Genomic DNA, 7,990 nt, shown 5'->3' with positions numbered 1-7,990 from the left:
AATCAACTAGACGTTGGCCCCTAAGGACATTCGAGCTCAATAGGACGAAGACCACCGAAAGTTGCACCAATTTCGCTCTGTGGCTTAGTTGATGTCTAGGCAAGCTTTGTCCCTATAAGGAAGACAGTTCATCTGTTCGAGGCAAGTGGGTTTTAAGTGGGACCTTTGCAAACGCATCGTGACCCCTCCACTTACCTGGGAGCTTACCTGGTCAACTCGGTTCATTAGACCGGATTGGAGGCTTAGGTGTCCTCTTCAAACCAGTTAGGAGCTGTCTAGAAATTTAAGAAAAACATTAGAAATTGAGGTGTAATGTTTTGTTGCATTTTTGATTGTGAATAGATTTTTGTTTTAGGGTGTCGTTTTAGGGTGTCGTTTTAGGGTATCTTTAGTTGGTACTTATATTTTTTTTTAAAAAAAAAAAGAAAAAAGAGAGGGAATTATTTTGCATGTTAAAGTGGAATAGGGACGACACCGGTCGATTAAGTCGTACAACTTTAGATCATCCCTTAGGACATACCCCTGAAATTACTTCGCAATATCTCACACCTTGTGAGATGGCTGATCTAAATGAAGATACGGGGAGTCACCACGATCGAGAACGTGAACCCCATGTTATGACTCTAAGACAATACCTACAACCGGCTAGGACTAGTCAGCCTTCATGCATAATTTTTCCTGATAATGTAGGACATTTTGACATCAAACCCGGGGTGATTCAATTGCTGCTTAAGTTCCACGGGTTAGAGTCCGAGAGTCCGTATCTTCATTTAAAGGATTTTGAAGAATTGAGCATTACATTTAGAGTGCCAAACGTCACCGAGGATGTCCTCAAGCTGACATTGCTTCCTTTCTCTCTAAAGGATAAGGCCGAAACATGGCTAAACTCTTTGCGACCTAGATCAATAAGAAATTGGCAAGATATGCAGAGAGAATTTTTGAAGAGGTTCTTTCCCACACAAAGGACCAACTTTTTAAAAAGACATATTAGCAATTTCCAACAAAAAGATAATGAAACATTTTATGAATGTTGGGAAAGATTTAAAGACCTTCTTCTCTCATGCCCTCATCATGGGTTCGAAACTTGGAGAACCATTAGCTTCTTTTATGAAGGTTTATCTCCACAGTTGAAACAGTTTGTAGAGACCATGTGCAATGGTAGATTTTTAGAAAAACACCCTGATGAGGCGTGGGAATATTTGGATTCCCTTGCTGAGACTGCCCAACTTTGGGATAACGGGGATAGAAACAACAAGTCTTTGCCTAAGCCTACTAGCTCTGTACAGAGAGGCCTTTACAACCTCAGAACTGAGGATGATCTTCATGCTAAAATGGCAGCCCTCACTAGGAAGGTAGAAGAACATGAGCTTAGGAAGATTGAGCCTGTCAAGACTATAGAACTTAGAAATGAGTGTTGTGGTATCTGCGATATGTCGGGTCATACTACTACAGATTGTCCCACCATACCGACATTCAAAGAAGTCTTGCACGATCAAGCAAATGCTATGAACTCCTACCAAAAGCCTTATAACGATCCATACTCGAATACCTATAACCCTGGTTGGAAGAATCATCCAAACTTTAGGTGGAGAAACGATCATCCTCAACAGTCGCACCATTCAGCTCCTCCACCTGCACATCCTACTTATGCACCATCACCTTCTCAAAAGCCAAATATCGAGGATACCTTGCAATCCATACAAACTTTTCTACAAGGTCAAGCTAATATCAATGCTCAAAATACTCGAAATTTTGAAGACATAAGGAACCAATTGTCAATGTTGACTACCGTCCTAAGTACCCAAGAGAAAGGTAAGCTTCCAGCTCAACCCCAACCTAACCCACAAGTGCACGGTAGTAATAATACGGCTCCTTCTAGTTCGCATACAGAGCATGCAAAGAGCATCATGACTTTGCGTAATGGGAAAGTCATTGATCAAACCGTCCAATTGAGACCGCAAGTCACTTCTAATTCTGATGCTCCCAAAGTCGATGAAAGGGACAAAGAAGAAGTTGAGATCCCAACTTCTACTAAGAAAGTTGAATGTCCTTTTCCTCCACCTTTTCCACAACGGTTAAAGCCGTTGCAAAAGCTCGAACCTAATTCTGAAATTCTTGAGCTTTTTAAACAAGTAAAGATCAACATACCTCTTCTTGATGCAATCAAACAAGTATCCTCATATGCCAAATTTTTGAAGGACTTGTGTACTGTCAAACGCCGATTAAATGTTAAGAAGAAGGCATTTTTAACTGAAAATGTGAGTGCTATATTGCAGCACAACATTCTCCCTAAATATAAAGATCCAGGTTGCCCAACCATCTCATGCATCATAGGTGACTTTAGGATAGAGCGAGCATTGTTAGATTTAGGGGCGAGTGTGAATTTATTGCCATATTCTGTATATGAGTAACTTGGTTTAGGTGAGTTGAAGCCAACCTCCGTCACTTTGCAATTAGCTGACAGGTCAGTTAAAATTCCAAGGGGGATTATCGAGGATGTATTAGTCCAAGTAGACAAGTTCTACTTTTCTGTCGATTTTATTGTATTGGACACACATCCGGCTTCGAACTCACAGTCTCAGATTCTGGTCATTTTAGGACGTCCATTCCTTGCAACTTCTAATGCATTGATTAATTGTAGGAATGGCGTCATGAAGCTTTCTTTTGGTAATATGACCTTAGAACTGAACATTTTTAATGTGTGCAAACAACCCAATAATTCCGAAGAGAGTAAGGAGGTTGATTGGGTTGAAACCATCGCAGAAGATTATTTGTTAGCTAAAGCAATTAACGACCCATTCAATGATAGCTTAATTGATTGGTGTCCTAATGGAACCGATGACGATGATTTGTCAGTCACACCTATTGTGGATAATCTGGATATCAAGATGGTCAATGGGTGGAGACCAAAAGTAGGAGAATTTGAGAGGTTGTCGCCTCGAGAGGTAAAAATAGTACCATCCCATGAGCAAGCACCCAAGCTCTAATTGAAACCCTTACCGAAGGAACTCAAGTATGCCTTTCTTGGAACCGAGGACACTTACCCTATAATTATCTCGTCTGATCTTAATCATGACCAAGAAAGAAAATTACTTGGTGTTCTAAAGAATCATAAAGGAGCCTTAGGGTGGTCTATTGCCGATTTGAAGGGAATTAGCCCCTTAATTTGCACGCACCGTATATATTTGGAGGACAATGCCAAAACCACAAGGCAAATGCAACGAAGGTTAAATCCTACAATGAGAGATGTGGTTAAGGCAGAAGTCCTCAAGTTGCTTGACGTGGGTATTATTTACCCAATTTCTGACAGCAAGTGGGTAAGCCCTACTCAAGTCGTTCCTAAGAAATCGGGTTTGACGGTAGTAAAAAATGAACAAGGTGAACTAGTTCCAACTCGTGTTCCGACGAGTTGGCGCATGTGTGTTGACTACCGAAAACTGAATTTGGTCACACGAAAGGATCACTTTCCTCTACCCTTCCTAGACCAAGTATTGGAGAGGGTTGCAGGGCATGATTTCTATTGTTTTCTCGATGGCTATTCGGGATATTATCAAATTGAAATTTCACCGGAAGATCAAGAGAAGACTACCTTCACTTGTCCTTTTGGCACATTTGCTTTCCAACGAATGCCATTCGGGTTGTGTAATGCACCTGCAACATTTCAAAGATGCATGCTCAGCATCTTTGAAAACATGAACGAGAAATTTTTGGAAGTGTTCATGGACGACTTCTCCGTTTTTGGCGACACATTTGATGATTGCCTGTTCCATTTACAAGCTGTCTTAGCTCGATGTATGGAAAAGAATTTGATACTGAATTGGGAGAAATGCCACTTCATGGTGCCAAAGGGAATTGTCTTAGGACATATTGTTTCATCAAAGGGCATGGAAGTAGATAGAGCTAAGACTGATTTAATTGCTAAGCTACCTGCACCCAAAACGGTTAGAGATGTTAGATCATTTTTGGGTCACGCCGGATTTTATAGGAGATTCATCAAGGACTTTAGTATCATATCTCGACCATTATGTAATCTCCTATCCCTTGATACACCGTTCAATTGGACTGAAACTTGCCAAGATGCATTCGAGAAGTTAAAGTCTATGCTTAGCACTGCACCCATCGTTCGACCACCCGATTGGTCATTACCTTTTGAGATTATGTGCGACGCTAGCGACTATGCAATAGGAGCTGTCTTAGGACAACGCAAGGATAATAAGCCATATGTCATTTACTATGCAAGCAAAACCTTAAATGATGCTCAAATGAATTACACTACCACCGAGAAGGAATTGCTTGCAGTAGTATTTGCCTTAGATAAATTTTGCTCTTATATCCTTGGTGCTCCTATTGTTATCTTCACGGACCATGCGACACTAAAATATTTGTTGGATAAGAAAGAGGCCAAACCACGCTTAATACGATGGATACTTCTACTCCAAGAATTTGACATCACTATCAAAGATAAAAAAGGAATAGAGAATGTGGTTGCTGACCATTTATCACGATTAGTTTTTCATGATTCAGTGCCACAATTTTCCATCAAGGACTCATTCCCTGAAGAGCAGTTGTTTGCACTTTCTAGTATGCCATGGTATGCAGATATTGTAAATTTTCTTGTTACAAACCGGATGCCAGAACATTGGGGGTCGACAGATAGAAAAATTTTCTTGCGCGAAGTAAAGAATTATTACTATGACGAACCCTATTTATTTAAATATTGTAACGATCAAATCTTTAGACGATGCATACCGGATCATGATATACAAAGCATACTTTCTTTCTGCCACACTGATGCTTGCGGTGGACACTTTGTCTCTAAGAAAACTGTTGCAAAGGTCTTGCAATGTGGTTTCTATTGGCCTACTATGTTCAAAGATGCCCACGAGTTCTGCAGGACATGTGATCCATGTCAACGTATTGGAAGTCTAACTCGTAGGCAAATGATGCCTCTTCAACCCATTACTATTATCGAAATTTTCGATTGTTGGGGCATCGATTTTATGGGGCCATTCCCACCATCTTTTGGATATGAGTACATTTTATTCGGTGTCGAGTATGTTTCCAAATGGATAGAAGCTGTCGCTTGTAGGACCAATGATCACAAACCTGTCCTGAAGTTTTTAAAAGAAAATATTTTTTCATGATTTGGGATGCCTAAGGTTATTATCAGTGACGGTGGAAAACACTTTTGTAATAAGCCTTTTGAGACATTATTAAAAAAGTATGGTGTCACCCACAGAGTTGCTACCCCATATCACCCGCAAACTAGTGGCCAAGTAGAATTAGCCAATAGGGAAATCAAGCGTATTTTAGAAAAAACGGTAAATCCATCACGAAAAGATTGGTCCTTAAAACTATCAGATGCATTATGGGCCTATCGGACTGCATACAAAACCATTCTTGGCATGTCTCCCTACCGGCTAGTCTACGGAAAAGCGTGTCATCTACCTGTAGAAATAGAACATAAATCATATTGGGCAATAAGAAAATTGAATTTTGATTTACAAGATGCCGGTCTAGCTAGAAAATTGCAATTAAACGAGCTTAATGAGATTCGCAGAGATGCTTATGACAATGCTAAAATTTGCAAAGAACGAATGAAGATCTTACATGATAAATCAATTTTGAAAAAATCTTTTGAACCTTTACAAAAAGTTCTTTTATATGATTCCCGCTTACATCTGTTTCCTGGTAAGTTGCGATCAAGATGGACAGGTCCCTACATCATAAAAACTATTTTTCCACATGGGGCGGTAGAGATTGAGAATCCACGGGATGGTAGAATTTTTAAGGTAAATGGACACAGGTTAAAACCTTTTCTTGAGAATTTTTCAGATGAAGAGGATTCCTTTTTCTTGGGGGAGCCTTCTTATGATTGAACATGAAGGCAAAGGTATGTGTATATTAGTCAGAATTATTTTTCTAGTTTTGTAGGTCTTATTTTCTGGATATCAGCAGCTCAAGGTATTCCTCTTCTCTCCAATATATTTTCTCTACTGTCTCTCGTATATAGTTTTCTTGTATCTATTACATTGAGGACAATGCAATGTTTAAGTTGGGGGGAGGAAAATATTTTGATTAAAAAAAAAAATGTTTTTGCATTTGATTTATTGCAAATGCACAGGCATTGAGTTTGTGCAACTATTAAAGCAAGGAGCACATGCATACTATGACTGATCAGAGATCTATTATTAGATCCCCGCACATGTACTTAATGATTATAGGAAGGCCTCAGGAGTTCACGTTTGTTTAATGCATTTTTATTAAGCCATATCTGTAAAAGAAGTACGAGTATCCTTGTCCGTACTATAAGGTTCATGATTTGGTTTTCACATAAAGATAGAAGTTGAATACCCTGGCTAGATCACCTAAGTGCCTTATGTTCCGACCTTGGTTGACCTATAGTCACGATGCAGTCACGTTATATGGTTCAGTTTACCTACTCTCTTTTTTGATTATAAAAAAAAAAAAAAAAGATGACAAGTCTGACCTCGTGGCATAGTCTGGTTCGAGTAATTAAGTCCGAGGGGTGTTTCACCTAATGCCTTGAGCCAACTGGATCAGGAGTCATTGGCCGAAAACTCGCTACATGTACCTTACTAGAGCCTAAGGGGGTTGGACTATTGTAATCATCATATTTGTTTAAAAATAAAAATAAGCGTCAATAAGATTGGTTGGACTGAACCCAGTGACATGTGGGAATGGCTGGTTTGACTCCATTAATTTGGAACTCTGTGTACTTTGGATATTTAGCTAGGCTTGATAGCTCCTTCTTTATATGCGAACCATTTTTGACAAATTTAGACAACATGAGATATTCTGAAAATTTGATGGATCAGGGTCTAATAAATTGTAGTAAACACTTGTGAACTTGAGTAGTGCACCTAAAATTCAAGCGGTACCATGCTGTGGTGGAGGTATTAGTGCTCTAAGAAAGTCATCTGTTTATGCATACTACACTTCAGTATTACCCTTGCTTTGATAGTTGCCATGCTTGAGAAAAATATATATCACGTGTGCATTGACTTAAATTTCATTATATATCATTTTATGAATGATGTTTGTGGGTAACATCACTGCAAACCCTCACGAGACAACACTCGTCCACTAGGGTAACCTAGGGGTTTAACGGCTTGTTGCACGTGCTAAGTGCAATCGTGATACCCTACGAAAGTGGGTACATATCTTAGTTTTATGTCTTTAACTTTAATAAAAAGTCAAATGATTGACCAACACTTTTTGTACTCTCATATTATTATTTGCTCGTTAATTGCTAGAGACCAGCAATAAGCTAGTTGGGGGGTGTGATGAGAGCACAAAAGTGCAAGCTACACACAGCTTAAATTAATATTATTTCCAACAAATAATGATAAAAGAGCTGCATTAATTTCATATTTTTTTATTTGGCACAAATCAGAGATAAAATGCACATTTGGTATAATTGGGTTCAGAAAGATGCATAGCCCCAAATCATACGCACCCAATCTCACTATGGCTTGGTCAAACCTATCATTCATCAAGCTCACAACCACGAGTAGCAGCCAAGCCTAATCACACTGGAGCAACACTTGGTGACCATTCAAAGGGAACGAACAATGAAACATCTAAGGCAAGACTTTCCCAGAACTACAACAACCCATGGCCTAGGGAACGATCACAGCCATCCACCCTTTTGGCAAGCGATCAACTCTCCCATCCTTGCAGCCCGTGAAGCTTCCCAGCCACCGTCCGGAGGAGATCGCGATCCATCCACGGCGTCCGATCCTCCATCCAACTCTTCACCGTCCGAGCACAATCACAGCGTCCGAGCAACCCGCGCCCAGCCGCGATCACCGCCCGGCCGTCTGCCACCGCCCAGCTTCTTCCCGGCCGTCTGCTCCTCTCGCACAACCAGATCTGCAACGCGTCCCAGCAGCCGCAATCAGCTCCAGCGCTCGAGCCCATGATCCCAGCTCCCGTATCAAATCCCGAGCATGCCAGCCATCCCGCC

The 7,990-nt window shown here is 40.4% G+C and overlaps 1 pseudogene; it reads right to left on the bottom strand.

Moving 5' to 3' along the window:
- Positions 1-978: 978 nt before the first annotated feature.
- On the bottom strand, positions 979-1,078 carry LOC148703374 (small nucleolar RNA R71; annotated as a pseudogene).
- Between the last annotated feature and the right edge of the window lie 6,912 nt (positions 1,079-7,990).

The sequence above is a fragment of the Phoenix dactylifera genome, chromosome 5 (assembly GCF_051530095.1).
Source record: "Phoenix dactylifera cultivar Ajwa chromosome 5, Ajwa_hap1_PhDact_Kaust_v1.1, whole genome shotgun sequence".
Taxonomy (NCBI): Eukaryota; Viridiplantae; Streptophyta; class Magnoliopsida; order Arecales; family Arecaceae; genus Phoenix; species Phoenix dactylifera.
This window is presented reverse-complemented; position numbering and strand designations above follow the sequence as displayed.